At 42.6% G+C, this 18,041-nt stretch overlaps 1 protein-coding gene across 10 annotated transcripts in view; it reads left to right on the top strand.

The window, feature by feature from the left end:
• ACACB (acetyl-CoA carboxylase beta) overlaps positions 1-18,041 on the top strand; it is a 2,338,068-nt gene that overhangs the window by 486,124 nt on the left and 1,833,903 nt on the right. The window lies entirely within an intron of this gene.

Here is an 18,041-nt window from a genome sequence, read left to right as displayed (position 1 = left end):
GTTATGGTTCCCCCGGGCATGGCATTACATTTTGACCAACGTCATAGGCGTCGGCCCACACAACGTTACGTTCTGCTGCTGATTGGGGGTGCAGTTAAGTCCTGGGAGGCCGGCTGGCCTTGGCTACGGAAAATTATAGCCTCGCTGCTGGCACCGCCGCGAATGGTGGCAAATTAAAATCATTGAACCCGCCGCAACCGCCGGATCAATTCCCACAGGACCGCAGCGCATCTAGAGCCCACTGTGCAGCAGTGCAAGTTTACCAACAGGAGAGACCGTCACCAGTTTTGCAGCAGCTATGCCAGGCTGATATGATAAGCTTGTGGCGCTGCGTTAAAATCCGGCGGCCGGACCTGTCCCGAAATGCAGCTCTCGCTGGCTGGCGTAGTCCTGAACCATGGAGCTGCTTACAGGCGGACCGGACATAAAGGCACACGCTAAAAGTAAGTGTCAAGACATTATAGCATTACTTAGTAATGTAGTTTTGCAATGAGCTTGAGACTGTGAAAGCCCATGGAAGTATTTTGCTTTTTAGCAGGGTGAATATCATGAAAAAGAGAGTGACACTCGCCAAAAATGAGGATGAATTGACGGGTATGAATGGATAGTCAGATCGAATGAAATCAAGGTATTAAAGGTATTTTTATAATTAGTTTTTTTCTGTGTATGATTAGCAAACAACTAGGCCAGGCGTACAGAATTTCAGCTTTCCAGTGCTGCACTGCCTGAGGGCCCAGCCATCCTCAGTGCATGGGGAGGGGCGCTGTGACTGCTCCCAGTCAAAGCGCTGATGTCTCTGGCCATGACAGGAGTGTGTGTGTGTGTGTGCGCACGCAAACCAGGGTATACAGATTACTCAAATCTACTTTGCGAGTCTGATGGTGATTTTAATTCAACCGTCCAACCAGCAGCCTGCCATACTCTGTACCACCTAATTTGTGGCGACATGAGTGAGTCTGCCATAACCGGATGGAGTTAGTGGCTGAAGGGAGGATTTCTGCAGCTCACCGTGACAAGGCCTTCCCCAGCCAGTATGTGGTCAGATGAAGTACAGCGGAATCAGTCCCAGAGACAGTACGAGTACCTCCCTCTTTCTATTAATGTTAGTCACTAGACTCCCAAGCATCAGTGTTCATGCCCAGTCAATATCCATGCCACGCATTAAAGGAAAAGGCCATGCTTCAGTGATTATACAGCAAAAGGTACGTCACAGAAAGTTATGCAAAGCAGTTGAACCGACTTTATTTATTTATTTATTTTTTTAATCTTTTTATTAGAGATTTTTACTTTTACGTACAAGGCACGGCACATTACTTCAAGCAAAAAAAGCAGAGGATAACAATGCAAACTTTTTTTTTTTTCCATTTCATTTACATACTAACAAGAAAAGCAGAAAACATAAGTCATAACAAAAGCAAAACAAACAATCATCGCAGGCAGTTACTAGCATGCTACTTTTCATTATATTGCATATATTCTCTTTTGTATAGTTTATCCATAATCAATTGACTAATAATTATCCCTCTCCAAGTGTATCAGGGGAAGCATCTGAATACCTTATAGAACACCATGGCTCTCAAGAATTCGCTCATTTCTAATTTTCAATCCATTCTCCCTTCTTTCCATCGAGTAATGGGGTTCCATATTAGCTTACCCAATTTCCTTCCCCTTTTCCCCTTTCTTGCATAAATCTCTCTCTCCAAATTATACATTGTTAATAGTTTGGCCAACCAGTGATGAAAAGTAGGTGCAATAGGGTCTATCCATGCAGATGCTATACATAATCTCATAGCTGATACTGCTACGAATAGAAATTCCCCCCGCCCTGTAGTTGCCCCTCCTCCTCATTCACTCCTAATAAGATTATTGCGGGGGTTAACAACATTTCAGTTCCTAGTATCTTATTTATAAAACCTTCAATATCTTTTTTAAGCAAATATAAATGAGGACACGTTGCAAACACATGTACCAGATCGGCTTCCAAACTTCCACACCTGTAACACTTAATGCCCACTGTGCCTCCCCATTGAGCTATTTTTGCAGGGGTGTAATATAGATGGTATAGCATTTTATAATGTTGCGCTTGAAGTGGTGCCGAACATAGCAGCGAGTATCCCTTTTCTAAAGAGATACCAAAACTTTCCCCGCTGATATCCAGACTGTTTTTCCATTTATCTATCCATTTTTCGAGATCATCCTGTTTTGACTTCATCAATTCAGCATAAAACCTATTGATTGTACAGTCTTCCCCTGTATGAATCACTTCCATGACCGGGTCTCTCCTAAACCCCTGTGGTCCCCCCCTTTTACTCAATAAAAAACTCCTTATTTGTAGGTATTTAAAAAAAATGCCTAGTGTCTAACTTAAACCTTGCCTGTAATTCTGAAAATTGGCAAACCCTTTGTTCCCCCATAACATCACCTACCCTTCTAATTCCCTTGCTTTCCCATTCCATAAATGTAGAACCCGAAAAGACCTCTTCTGAAAAATTATCTGTAAATCTGGTATACAAATGATACTTCCCAAAGCCCGTTCTTTTAGTAAAAGCTTTCCAAACTGTGTGTGCTGCCATAAGCGTCTTGAACCTTGTCTTTTTGTAGTAGCTAGCCTCTGTATATTTCAAGAGCACATTCTCAGCTTCTGTTCCCAAAACTAACCCATATATTGCCAACGTCCCAAACTCACTCCAGCCTTCAGACTCCGCCCCCCCCCAGTAATCCTACCATATATTGAAGAGCTGCTGCCCAATAATATAGCCTTAATTCTGGTACTGCCCATCCTCCCCTCTCCCTTGGCAATGTCATAAACCTGAGGGCCCTTCTAGTTTTCCCTTTTGCCCAGATAAATCTATTAACCATATGCTCTATTTTTTTAAAATAATTTGGCATCAAATAATAAAGGTATTGCTCTAAACAAATATAAAAATTTTGGGAGAACCAGCATTTTTATTATATTCGTCCGCCCCACAATTGACAAATGCAAGTTATCCAACCTATCCAGGTCTTTCTGAACTTTCTTAATTAGAGGTGAGATGTTCTTCTCTACCAGGGAATCTAGATCAGCCGAGATAGTTACACCTAGGTACGTTCCTGCCTGCGCCACTCGGCTGTCTGTACAAATAGTATAACAGTTTTTGATTATCTGCGTTTTACCCGTATTTAATTTATACCCCGAAATCTTCCCAAACTTCAAGGCCTCAATTTCAACTTGCTCTATAGATTCCATGGGGGTTGGCGTGATTACAGCAACATCATCCGCATATGCTTGGATTTTACAGTGCCCAATGAGTGTTGATAGGGGTGTGATCAATTTGCACGCCTCTATTCTGCGAATGAGTGGGTCCATATACATGGCGAATAGAAGCGGTGAGCAGGGGCACCCCTGCCTTGTACCTCTATTTATTCGGAAATGTCCCGTGTTCCCGGCATTCACACGCACAGTCGCTACTGGATTTAAATATAGCGCCTGGATCGCTTTAAGAAATCCCTGTTTGACACCTGATCTTTCCAGTACATGCCAGAGATAGTCCCAGGAGACCCGATCAAATGCCTGTTCTGCATCAAGTAACATAACTGCCATCGGGTCTCCTGTGACTGCTGTGGCATCGAATAGGGTTATTACTTTGCGTGTGTGATGGGTAGTACCCCTTCCAGGTATAAAACCATGTTGGACCCTGCTGACCATTTTGTCAATCACTCCAGCAAATCTTGATGCTAATGCTTTGGAGAATACTTTAGCGTCTGAGTTCATTAAAGTGATTTTAATTCAACCGTCCAACCAGCAGCCTGCCATACTCTGTACCACCTAATTTGTGGCGACATGAGTGAGTCTGCCATAACCGGATGGAGTTAGTGGCTGAAGGGAGGATTTCTGCAGCTCACCGTGACAAGGCCTTCCCCAGCCAGTATGTGGTCAGATGAAGTACAGCGGAATCAGTCCCAGAGACAGTACGAGTACCTCCCTCTTTCTATTAATGTTAGTCACTAGACTCCCAAGCATCAGTGTTCATGCCCAGTCAATATCCATGCCACGCATTAAAGGAAAAGGCCATGCTTCAGTGATTATACAGCAAAAGGTACGTCACAGAAAGTTATGCAAAGCAGTTGAACCGACTTTAAAACCAGGTTGCTGCTGATAAAGTTTAGAAATACCAGAAAACGTTTGTCACTGTATGCTACAATAGTGAGCTACATTCCCTAAGCGCTAGTTTCCAAGTAAATTCATCACCCTGTCACTCATGGCATTGTACATGTTAGCTTGTGGTTCTGTCCTGTATGATTAAGAATATTTGCGCTACTGCAGTACCAGTAAATTGGAATTTATTTTGTAAACATTTTAGTTCCATATTTCCCATAGCATTCTTATTATGTGTCCAATTTCTTCTTAACTCCCACAACTATAAAAAAAAGTGTATTGACTGAGCTGTTCTTCACGCCTTCTGGCTTAACTTCAGTTGGTAGGATGTAGTGTCCCAACATTAAAAACGTAGCACTGCTAAAGCAATTACATCAGAGGTCAGTTCTGCTCTGGCACATGCATGCATGCCTGTACTCGCACCGTTGTTCCCATTTCTTCTGGCACGACTCATCAGTAAACTCACTCGCACCTGCACTCATAAACCTACTGGTATACTTACACCAGCAACCTCACTGCCACATGCACAAGTAACCTTCCTCGCACCCGTCATGGAAGTTTAAATGTAATTTCATTTGCACCCCACTCATGCAATGAACTTGCACCAGTAAGCTCACTCTCACCTTCACTGTCACTTGTACTAGCACCTGTACTTGCACTTTAACTCTCACACTTGCTGCACTCACTGCAGAGTAATGAAGAACGGTGATTCCTGATCCTCAAAGAGCAGAAGCCTCTCTAAGGAGACTGATGGTAATGGACAGTGAACATTTATACTGGTGGAGTATAAATTGGTGAACAAAAGTGATTGTTTTATTCTAATTGCAAAGTGAATGTATAAAGGAGAATTGAAGAATTGAGGCAGGTGTGCGTGTGTGTTTGTGTGTGACTGTTGGGAACAGAGCATGAGACAAAGAAAAAGAGCATGGAGGAATCTTTGATTCCAACGACTACAATTGTCTTGGAATCTAATTTCACAATTGCAAGGTCTGAGTAAAACCAGCCCTGTCCAGTACCATGCGTCAGGTGTTACAGTGCCTGAGCTGATCTCTGCATTGCAGTCACTGTCTACAGTCTGCACAAAGCGGAGTTCAACGTCAGTGAGGCTGGCTCAGGCTCTGCTCATCTGTGGCCTCTATTTCTGGTGCTTTGGAGCAGTTTTAAGATCTTCTGAGAGTTTCTCGTTGCTCAAATGGATGTAATTTCTGATATTTATATGTTTCCCTCGTCTTTCATTGCTTAATTTTGCTCCTGAAAAAGTGTCACTCATAGTGTTGGAATGTCACTCATAATTCCACTGAATTTATGAAAATGTCACACATGAGCAATCTGAAACCTTGGCAGCTATGCTAATTAGACTAGGGAGCATACCCATTTTAGTCAGAACAGTGAAGAGATACTCCCACTCAACTGAATCGAATGCTTTGGCAGCATCAAGCAATACCGCCGCCACCTCCAACTATGAATTAAGTTGGTGTGATAATGCAAATAGGGTACGTATATTGTGTGAAGTGGATATGTTGGGTATGAAACCGGATTGGTCGGGCAGTATAATGTTTGTCATTAGAGGTTGTAATCTCTTTGCAATAACTGTCGCTAATATTTTCGCATCTGTAGTAATTAACGATAGTGGGCGACTTGATTTGCATACATCCGGATCTTTGTCCGGTTTTAGAAGAGCTATTAGCAATGCTTCTCTTAGCGTAGGTGGGAGTATATGCTTATCATGAGCATAACCATACATGTCAACCAGGTAGGGACATATTGTTTCCCTATATTCTTTATAAAATTCACCAGTGAACCCATCTGGTCCCGGGGCTTTCTCATTGGGCAAAGTTTTTATATAGTTTTTATAGCTATCCTCTTCCGTGATGGGCTGTGCCAAGTATTCCCTTTGGTTATCCTATAGCCATGCTATAGCTATGTCCTCTAAATACTGCATGACTTCACCAGCTTGAACTGTGTCCCGGGATGTGTAAATGTCGCCATATGTGTCCATAAAAGCGTTTAGTATGCCTGCAGTACTATATAGCATATTACCCTGGGCATCTCGTATTTTAATTACTGTGTGGGGTTGACGGTCTTTGCATATTTTTGTGCCAATACACTTCCAGATCTGCCGGCTTCACCATATGCTCTTGCAGTGTGCCTAGTAGTTAAATATTTAATTTTGCTGTCTGCATATATCTGATATTCAGATAGTGCCTCTCTAATTGTGCCTAGGAGAGTGGAGTCACGAGTAAGGTTGTATTCTTGCTCTAGTTGTTTACGTTTATTTTCACATCTAATGAGTTGTTGTCGTATATCTTTCAGTATCCCAGCATTTGTACTTATGCATATCCCGCGTATTGTGGCTTTAAAGGCTTCCCATAACAGGCTAGCGTTGTCTACCGAGTTTTTATTTAGACAGAAGTAGTCTTCTATAGCTTCCCTAATCGTATTGTTATACAATAGGTCCAGCAGTGCTTTGGCATAAAAATCGCCATATATATGGTGGTGGTACGTAATTGGGGAGTTCTAGTGATAATAGGACTGGATTATGATCCGATAATATCTTTGGCAAGTGTTTGACGCTATGTGTCCAGGTGCTGGCTACCTCTGTTGTCAGCCAATAATCAATTCGGAACCAGCTATTGTGAACTGTGGATGTGTGTGTGCTTTCAGACCGATGTGGATGGCGCAAGCGCCACACATCCACCATCCTGAATTCGGACATGCCATTGTGTATTACTTTAACCGCTTTCCTGTGAGGTTCTGTCGTAGTACCTGGCCTATGTTGGTCTTCATTTAGTGACACATTAAAATCCCCTCCCCAGAGTAGCTCTGTGTCTGATAATTCTCTTAATTTCCTCCATATGCTTTGGAAAAACTCTGGGTCATCTATATTCGGACCATAGACATGAATGAGTTCTATGTAATGACCTTGCAGGTGTCCCGTAACAATGATACCTCCCCTGCTCGTCTGTGATAGTGCTCTATGATAAACTGTACCCATTTTTAGGTCACACCTGAGCCAGCGCACATGCTGCTCTGCGAGACATTTAGTAAGTGGGTTTTGAAAGTGCTACCACAGGCTTTTGCTGGACTCAAGATTTTGATTACCCCCGCGCAGCCGCCATCTGTCTTTCCTCCGTCACAAGTCATTAAGTGCATCGCGATCACTTTCGCGGCCGCGTCATGGTAGAAACTCATAATCTCTATAGCTGTTAAATAGACATGCTTACGTGGACTATGCAAATAGGTGGCAGCTACAGGAAAGATCCTGCAGTTGTAAATGTAAGATATTTATAATAACTCCGTTCCTCTGCTTTTGATCGACCTCACATAATTGGGGCTATCCTTTGCTAAAAGTAAAGAATGCCCAAGTCCTCCAGTTATTCTTTAAAACCTTTGCAGATATGTAGATTTGCTATTTTAAAAAAAAATGAACAATCAGGCATCACTACATAGCTACCGACAGTATCTTAGCTATTCAGTTTTTTCATCTGTGATTGAGCCAATTGGGATAGGGGTGCATTGTGTTGGACACTATTAATAAGCAAGATCAACCTCCTTTGGGAAAAAATGAACTAGTAATGGTACAGACAGCTTATCAAGAATCACCGCATGAAACTGGCACGCAGTTATGTTTTATTAATGTGCTAACAAACCTGTAAACCTATTTTCATTCTCAATACCATCTTCACAACGTAACTATTCTTTATTGTGTCATGATATAACACATAACGTTCTTAAAAACTGCGTACAGTAAGCACTTAAAGAATCAGTCAGTCATGTGTTGCGTGTTTTGTTTACATCCGTTTCATGTACTGTAATTAAATACAGCAACGATAATGTTGGTGCAAGTAGGCTTTCGTATGGTCTTCGTTGGGAAATACTGCTTTGGAAGAGTTCGGTTTCTTTACATCCTTTAGTGTTGACTGCACAAAGACTTAACTGATGTTATTCATGAATGTTAAAGATCGTGAGAGCCCCCCACCTCATATAAATGTCATGTTGCTAGTGGCTGTACCTTCTGTTATAGAGATCATGCACTTTTGTATCTGCAGCAGGAGCCTGATAGCCTTTAGCTCTGAATTTCAATAAATGAGGTATGATGTTTAATTTTTTTTTAACGTGTGCATTCAGCTAACCACTTACTGTAAAACATTATTCTGTTAGCAATATCAACTAAAAGGATTGCGCATCCCTTGTTTCAAACGGCGCCCTGGCTATTTTTAGAGACGGTTCTCAGTAAATTTGCGCAGTTACTCTGAAATACGCCTCTAAAAATAATCAGGTATTTTATCAGTCGCGCTCAGTGGCACCATGAACAGAGCATCCATGCAATCCATCCTCCACTGGGGACTTAGAGAAATAAAGTTGGAGGCGGCAGAGAGAGCATGTTTGCTGACTCTGCGCGCACATATCCTGAACATGCATGTATCTCGCTTTGCTGTGCATTTGTTTGTTTTCTTTTACGTGGGAAAACGGCTCAGGAGAACATATTTCTAAGCAATAGTCCCAATGTGCTAGAAACAAGGTAGCACTTTGAGATTTCGTAAACATTAGGATTGAGACACTCTGTTTCTTTTGGGGCTTCTATAGTAATGTGAGCTCTGGGCCGGCCATACCCCCTCCACTCGAGCAGTGCCGAGCCCAGCCCGTTGCCCCATAATACCTTTTTACCTCTGCGGCCAGATCTTCGGAAGAGGCAGTGCACAACCTGCTTTACGCCGATCCTTGTGATTTCACAGTTTAGTAGGGGTCAGCTCCTCCCCATCACACAAGTGCAGTACCGACAGCTGACTCAGAGAGACAGCCACTCGCTCACATTTTCAAGAAGAAAAGTTAGTGATAATTTGAGCACACAAGCCAACTTTGTTCTGAAATGATCCGATGTTTATTACACGGCTGCATGGCAGTTAAGCGTTAAGCAGAGGCTCAATTGCAATATGCGAACAAAATTGCAAACTGAACTATATATACTGAAAAACACATGCACCACTCCACCTCCAAATTAAGATCTACCTAAAAGCGTCTGCCGTGAGACCACCAGTACTCCAGGCGCTGTGACGACACACTCCAAACATGCAGCGCTGGTCTTATTGTGGCTTTTATGACCAGAGAGTGGAAGATTTTTCAGTGGAGTTGATGTGTTACCAGGCACACCTGACTCGCATGAGTTCATTAGATTGTGCCCTTAAACTTTGCAATGAGCATCGGGCCTTATTTGTTTCCTCTTCATGATTCTTTAGTATTTAACCCCTATTCCGAAATTCACCACACGCCACTCAGCCATTTCAGCATAAACTATGTGTTCCTAGATTCTCTACCAATGTGCCCTTAGGATGGGTCCACCCAAGCCCTGCCAGACTGGAAAGGGAGGAACGTGTGACCAAAAATAGCCCTGGTACTTTGTAAAACATTCGATGGGTGCTGCGTTGGGACCTGGAAATGATGGGAACATGTCCTCCTGAAATAACACACCATCTCTCTTCTAGGGCCCTTTAACACACCACTACCTCTCCCATCCATGCCCTTTGCACACACACACAATCATTAGTCTTGCTTTTGGGACCTTAGGAGTGTTCAGCCCGGCAACAGTTGATGTTGCACTAAAAATATTCAGCTGCATAACTAAATACTTATAAGGTCCCAAAAGCGAGACCTATTGACTATGCCAATGCTTGTTTAATTAGTTGTAAATTGCCCCTCGAATAAGAATATTAAGATGATGCTAATATTTCTTCTGCCCATCTGCTACCAATCTTACACTTATAAGTTTTTACCAAGTGGGTTTCTTGTATCATGGCGATTTCAACCTGGTGACTGTCTAAATAAGCAATCATCTGCCGTATTTTCTTTGAACTATTGAGATCCCTTACGTTCCAGGTTAGCAGCCGGATCTGTGCAGCCCCTTGGTTACCATTCATAGCCATGTTTTTACTCTTCCCCTGAACAATGGTCTATATTACTTGAGATGGTTGTTTGTTATTGTAAGTAAACAATATTATTGCAGCTGTAAATGATCTTAATAACTATTACATATAGTACTTTTAAACCTGATAAACCAAACTTTTCCCGTGTCCCCCCACCCACTTTAGCATTCCAATCAGGCCAAAGATATCCCAGTTTTAAGAAAACATTCAACAGCATAATTGATGGTCCGCTAAGTGCCTGCGTACTCATCCGAATGGCGGATGTAGCCAGAATCTACTTTCACATTTTGACCTTCATCCTACTTATTAATGCGGAGCAGATACTGCAGAGGAGTGTATAGTGCCGATGAGCCCTCTGTCTGTAGTGCACATGTGACCTATATAGTGTGCTTTACTGTACACATCATTTCTACTAAACAGTGCAATAGCTGTATCTTAAATTTTATACCATAACAATATTTCCAAGCCAAAACGTAACTGTGCAGATATACTGCATTATGGCTGTATGAGTTTATAGAACATGAGAGTTCCGCACACATCAGGTAGAACAGTGTCCCGTTGTCCATGCACAGGTTCCAGCCCCCCAGCCAGATGCGCATAGCATAGATCTTACCCTACATAGTCTACTGCGTGCCATCTCGCTGTTGTTACATCCTGTAGACATGTGTCCATTAGTCTCTGTTCTCGGCTCTACCCTATGCCATTGCCTATCTCTTACTTCATTCGGACTGTGGAGATGTTTGTGTGTGTTCTGGAGATTTCCGTCTTGTGGAGATTTTCTTTAGGTATTCTTGCACACCTTTTGGTGTTGTAAAACGTTTTGGTTGCTCCTCATACACGACCTTCAATCTAGCTGGGTACAACATTGCGTAGTCTATTTCCATGTTGAGTAGCTTTTTCTTTACTGCCATGAATTCCTTTCATGCTGTTCGCACTGCTATTGTAAAGTCAAGATGGTGTTGCCTTGATATTGTATGCGCTGCTTATCATGTGCTAATTGCAGGATCGTATCACGATCTCTGTAATTCAGGATACAGGCTATAATGGGCTATGGGGGTGCACCTGGAGGAGGTTTTGTCGCCAACGAACGGTGTGCACGTTCATGAGTAAAACATTTTCAGCTCCAAATATATATCGTGCAACATGCCTTCCACATAGTTTTCAGTCGTCCAATATTTGTACTTTCAGGCATGCCCAATATGCGTTTATTATTGCAGGGGGACCTCGCTTCTAAGTCCTCCTTCTTATTTTTAATACCCTCTAGCAGTTTCGCCATATCTGCACATTGCTTAGCTGTTGCTCCTGATTTGTCTTCCACCGTAGAAAGTCTTTGTTCTGCTGCATCCAGACGTTCCTCTTGCTTATCAAGCTCACTGCCTTGTTATCTATGCGTATAGTTAAGTGAATCTTACCGTCTATAGCTTGCAGACTTTGTTGAATAACTTGTAGTGTGGCTTCCATGTTTGTGTCTTTAGTGTGCGCGGTATCCAGTTAAGTGTCTGAGTGTGCGGAAGTTGCCTTATTTGTGTGGCGATTATCAAGAGGTTTTCGGCTGTTGCTTATCTGTCTTGCCCATTATGGTATGGTTTAGGCGTGCGAAATGCATGGCGAGATATGTACTGTGCAGAGTAGGTCCTGGCTGGCACGTATTCCTGAACTGTAAATCCGGCGTCAATACACAGTATACTGGGCACTGATTGACTTTGACAGCTCTGGTGGCATGTTGCATATACTTATAGCTTGAAAGCCGTGTGATCACGTCGCTGTACTGCGTGTTTTTTTTGTTTTGTTTAAAGTGATCGGCGCGATTTAGTTTGCGCGCCTCCACATGGGAGCAGTTTGTGCATATATATGCGCAGAAGCTATTTGCCGTTGTGTCCCCTGGTGCAGCGAGTCGTCAGAATCAGTGCCCTGGCCCGCGCAGAGACACTCGTACTCTGATTATGCCCGGTAATACTGAGCCCTGTTATATGAGGGGCAGCGCGTGGGGCATCCTACCACATTACAGCAAGGCAGCGATCTGTGTGGTCCAGCCTGTCGTTTTAACGCTGGCACCTTTTTGGATGGTATTGCGGTCAGGATTGTCAGGGCTTCACACGTGCTCCAATCTGTACATTCAGAGTCAAGCTGGCTGAGGCTGTGCCACGAATCCTGCTTTATCCTACGGACTTCCTATCGACCTCCAACGCCGCACTAGATACACGTGAGCCTAGTGATCCGATCTATTAAATGTTGATTTGACGCTGTTAGGCGAGTGCAGGGTAAGTGCGGTGCATGTATGAATCTCCGGATACATGCGGCAGGTACATTTCCGACGTGAGGGGATTTAGCCTTGGCGTATTTCACTGCCCTGCTCTTTATAAAGCCAATTAGCTGTTATGCAGTAAGATTTCCCCATGTAGATTGTTCCGCTGATATCACAGGTTGTACGCAGTGACTTCACTTCCCCACAGGTCCTGGGGAACGGTTGGGTTCTTCAGCGCCGCTGCAGTCGATGCAAAGTCCTGCGCCACCATCTTGCTTCGGCTGGGAAGACCAGAGTCACGTGTGGTTCACTTTGTGTTTCTCCGGATTTAGCATGCCCTCACACCATCAAAGCACATCTCCTGCTGGCTTACATAGTCCGACGTCGGTTTTTATGTTTTTGCAGCGAACATTTTGGCCAAATTCGCTGTTCTTGATCGGTTTTGTGTTCTGGCCGGCAGAGCAGAACTAGGGGCCAGCCATTCCGCAGTGCGCCCTCTAGCGCCCCCTTGAACAGATTCTTTGATAAAAGATTTCAAATTATCCTTGAAATGCTGGGAATCCTCTTCAGCCATGCTGAATTCGAGATAGCAATAATACCTTAAGGAAAACGGGGACAGAAAAAACAAACCAGCTAACACAAGGTTAATATTTGAAAATACCGATAGGAAATGCACCATAGGGGAGTGTCCATAGGCACAATTAATAAGAAATATAGGCGGAGACTAGAAGAAAGCCACACCAGAAGGCGGAGTCCAGAAAAAACATCTCCGTGACGTGAGAGAAAAAACGCCCGATGACTAGAAATCAGGAACGAGCAGCTGCCGATCCCAACTGGGAAGCAAATGTAGATTGAAGAGGATCGCAGACTAAGCACAAGACGTGCATCCACTGTTGAGTGGCTTGTTCTGTATGGCTTCCCATTACTCTTTTGCCCCTGCACAGCACTCTAGCTTTGTTCTCGTTGTCTATTTGATGTCACTCAGAACCACTTGTGAAAGACATCCACGTAATTAAGTGTTACCCAGCTATGATTCTATATCTTGTTGGCTTGACATTCAAAGATATCTTTCGGATGTGTGTAGCAAATAAAAGGCCACTTTGTGGCACAAATTAGGCTCTGCTTTTTTCCCTGGGGGAGAAGCTTGATTGGTAATTGTTTTGGCAGCCATCTCTTTTCAGTTTAGGGTTTGTTTCATGGTCCTCGTCTTTATCTGTATCTTCTGTCATTGGAGACAGTCCTGTCCTTTATGATAACAGCTTTGTTAACTTGCTGATGTATGCACAGAGATGTATTGCACGATTTTGCAGGCCCCAGAGATGTAGCTTCCAGTGCCCTGGATATATGGCACTTGGAGATTGCCTTCTCTTGGGCACCCGCATCAAGACCAGCAGAGGGACGTCTCTGTGCACTGAATAGTTCAGATTTAATTCTTAGTAGTGAGGTTCAGGATGTCTATCAGCGTTTCAAAGTCATACTGCGCCCTTCAGCCCCTTTCAACCATTCTCTGTGTCCTCCAGGATTGCCTGCAAATTAAGTGGCAATTAGGAGATCTGAGAAGTGGCGAAGGGTTTGAAAACATCAAGTAGCCTATTGAGGAGAACAAAGGGCTGCAAAGGTACAGATGCATAGGCAATCTGTGCCCCCACCAATCGTCCAAAGTAGCACTAAACAGTACATCATTTGCTGCCCGATTGACAGAGGCTTGCCACAGATTGAACTAAACTACTGTTGCTACAGAGGTCACATTTTCTCTCTCTACCTCCTCACCTCATGTCTTGCATTTGCTACAGTGTCTACCAGGTTAATGGAAGTGTTGGCTCATCAGCTAGGTTCCTCGTTTGGGGAGCACTTTGCCTTTATGGGATTCCTGGCATTCTCTGCAGATGTTCAATACTGGATGCAGTGACAGATGACCAATAGTCACACCTGGAACTGGCAGAAAATGTTTCTGGTGGGCAACACTACAAGGGAATAGGAGACTTGCGTCCAACAAGCAAGAGTAAGAGTTGCAGTTAGGCTTGCTGTTATAAGCCTTCATCATGTCCCAATGGATAGCCGCTCCATCAGCAGCAAGAGAGTGCGTTATTGGCGATGATCACTTTTAGCTGAGAGGAAAGAAGCAATCATATAATGCTAGTCTTTCTGGTGGAAATACAAGTGTCTGAGAGTTAAAAAAAAATACATGAAAAAAGCCATTGAGGTTAGTTGATCAAAACTGCAGTGTGTTATAATTGTATTTCCATGTGTTGTTATTTATTTCTGTGGTTCTTGCTAGCGTTCATCGATCACCACTGCCAACCTCAAGTCTGTTTGGTGCAGGAGTGCAAATTCAAAGTGGATGCTGTCAGCAAATTGCACTCCACTTCTGTGTGGAGCTGTTCAGAATAAGCAACCTTGCAGTTTTTCAAAATGTGTGGCACTAGTAGATTGGCTCTGCACCACAAGAAGTGTTGCCTCTTTTGCTAAAGAGTTTCTCATCAGTGAGATGTTGGTGAATGGGATGTTGGTCCCAGGGTCTTGTCACTGATACTCATTATGATGATGGTGTTTATTAGTTCCCACAAATTCCAAGTGTTATTATCTAATAGTTTTGTCTTTAGTTGTAAATCTATGCTTCATATCATTAGAATGACTTGCTTTAGGTGGCGCATTTGTGGAGTGATGTTGGATTTTAAGTCCAACATCTTCCTTACTGTTGAGCAGACTAGAATTGGGATAGTAAATTAAACTATTCCAAAGTCCAGCGCCCCCCACCCCCAGCAAGTCGTTGTAATGACTTGCATGCTTAAGGAAGTGTCGTAATGACGTGTTCGTCTAAGGCCAGCGTTGTAAAGGCATGCATGCTAAATGCATGTGTGATTACGTCATACAACCCTTTTACATGGTAAATGAGATTATGGATGTGATTTTACATGCCATTCTCTATAGACCAGATGATTGTCTGGTACTACCCCTCTATCCTGATTTTTGTATTTTATTGGGGGGTTGGGGATTTCTCAGCATCATTCCTTTTAATTCTCTCACCCTCTAGTCTTCTTTCTTGCACTCCCTGTCCACTTTCACTCTCCGCTGTCCCTCTTTTTTAATATTAACTTCAAGTTCTTTTCTTTCCATTCTAGTCGTTGTTTGTACTTGCTTTTGTTTCACTGTTTCGGCTGGTGTTCCACTTGTGCCTTCTTTTCTCCTGCTCTAACCTTTCTCTTTCCACGCTTTCCACTCCTACTTCATGTGGCAGAAAAATGAAAAGATGGAGAGGAATAAAAGAACATTGCTTGGCATTGACAAGTGCTCTCATTCTTCTCTACTTATCAGTTAAAGTTAAGAACAGGGTAAAAAGACATTCTCACTGAAGTCTGTTCTAGCATTATGTCTACAACGGGTAGTCAGAAGCTTCTAGTAGACCAACATACCCTGTAAGTAGGTCATTAAAGTGCAGCCTAGCACAGTCAAGGGTCTGTAATCCAGAAGGCCGTGCTGCACATCTCCATATCCTTGGGAGTGGCCACCAGCCAAGCCTATGGCAGGGCCATGCACTTGAACACTAACATACACTGTGTCAGCCTGCGGTACCTGCAGCAGGACCACATGCACCCACCTCAATTTTGCAAAGTCACGTGAAGATTATTCACTTTACAAGCCCCACCCTGTCATTCGGATAATATGTGTGAAAACTGGGCCAGAAAAGATGTGCCAGCAATAGACCGAGTGGAGTCACTAAATTGTGGGACTGCCGAAGACCGAGAGAAAATGCTTTATCAGGAAAGCAGATGTTTGTTTCAGATGGTGGGAGTGTTGTGTGCATGCATATATGTTTGTATTAGTATTAGTAAAGCGCAAACTTAATTAGAAGGAGCACTATTCATTCGTTAGGGGAATGGGAGACGATCTACATTATTGTGTACATTAGGTGAGAATTACAAAAATAGAATTTATATATTTATGTGTATTTGTTTAAATGTTTCTGTGTGCATATGTACACATATGTGCTCCATTATGTGTGTGATGTATATCTAGCTGGCATCATGTCCCTCCTTAAAAGATATTGTCTCTCTATGGAAGCCATTGCTCTTACCAGTGAACACCAAATGTATTTGGTGCCCAGTGTAAGGTATTCCTCTCAGCCACAATTATGACTATTCCTGAATTAATGTAGGCATGATATTGGTGAATCTTGACATTTGTTAGGTATCCTTGAACTATTTATGGCATAACAGCAGATATCTTTGCCATATTGTGCAAATGATTGGCCTAGGTCTAACCATCTGTCAAATAATCACGGCCATTCCTAATATTAATAATGTCCACAACTGAAACAATAGTGGTCCTCACATAATGGTGGGCATACAGTAGGCGGCTTTGGCATTATGGTGGGCATCCCAGGCATGTGATACTTGAGGTGGGGCATCATTTGTCAGTGCGAGGCATTTGTACAAGGGACATCACAAGCTGATTTTTGTGGACTATGCCTGAAAACTGTTTTTGTAGCACAAATTGAGGTTTTTTCCCCCAGAAAAGACAGGATTATCTTTTGAGTTTATTAACTTAAAACTAAAAGTGCATATTAGAAAAACATGTATTCTGAAAAGCTAATGTTTGAAAGCAAAATAATTGAATTTCCAAAACCTATTTAAAGCTGCTCCTTGAATCATAGTTCATTCTGAGCTGAGTAGATTTATTGCTGTAAAATTTTTTTTTGTGCCAGTAGGCACTTGCTGTTGTAGCAGTTATTTAATTAATCATGTGGAGGGATTTCATACTGAAACATTTGCCTCTAGTAATCCTGTTCTGTGCATTGGAGTAGTTGGCAATCTGCTACTATATCGGGTTTTCAGTATCGTCCAGCTAGAATATTGTTTCCCTAATATCATCCACCACAATGACATGAAGGTAATTACAGAAAAGTATAGTTTTATTTACATTCCTAACTCCATTTTTATTTAGATTGAATGTGTCTATATCTTCACAGTATGTAGATGTAGAGTTAAGAATAGGAAATCAATACTGTTTACATCTGTATGTAGTTTCATACTATCACATTGGTCAACATTCTGAATGTATTTTGGCATCACAATATTTTGTCACTCAGTATGGTGAATTGCATTTTGGTGGTCACTAGTAATCCTGTCAATGTGTGGTCAGTATTATTATTCTTGTTTCTAGTTTAGTCATCCCAGCAACAGTGTTCAAAGACATTATAAGCTCAGGACTATTCACATTGATCAGAAGTAGCTCTTGATACAGCTAAGGTTGGAGAGACTTGTTCTAGCATATTGTTGCAACTGATTGGCCACTAAATAGTAAAACACCCAATAGTTTTAATTGAGACTCATCTACCCAAATACTTCAATGCAGGTACAGTTTCACAAATCGGAAGCTGCAGAATTGAAATTTTGTAGATGTCTTACAGGGTCAGTCAATGGTGCGTGGTAGATGTTTTACCCGACCAGAATTTAACTCTTTGCAGACATACCGATTCTCTCGCTGTGTGTACAAGAGTAATGCTGTTATTATTTCTTGTAGCTCCATGTTACACTTTTTAAATGGAAGAATGAATAAAGCAGGTGTGGGTGATAGATCACCGTGCCTTTTGGGGCGGGAGCATAGCTTCCTTGGACGGGGGCACAGGACCCTTTAAAGAGCAAGCACAGCACCGTTAGGAGAGGGAATGCACTACCAGTTATGGCAAAAAGCGCTATACCACTCATACAATATGAAATCTCAGCATTAGGCCGCATAT

The sequence above is a fragment of the Lissotriton helveticus genome, chromosome 11 (assembly GCF_964261635.1).
Source record: "Lissotriton helveticus chromosome 11, aLisHel1.1, whole genome shotgun sequence".
Lineage (NCBI taxonomy): Eukaryota > Metazoa > Chordata > Amphibia > Caudata > Salamandridae > Lissotriton > Lissotriton helveticus.
This window is presented reverse-complemented; position numbering and strand designations above follow the sequence as displayed.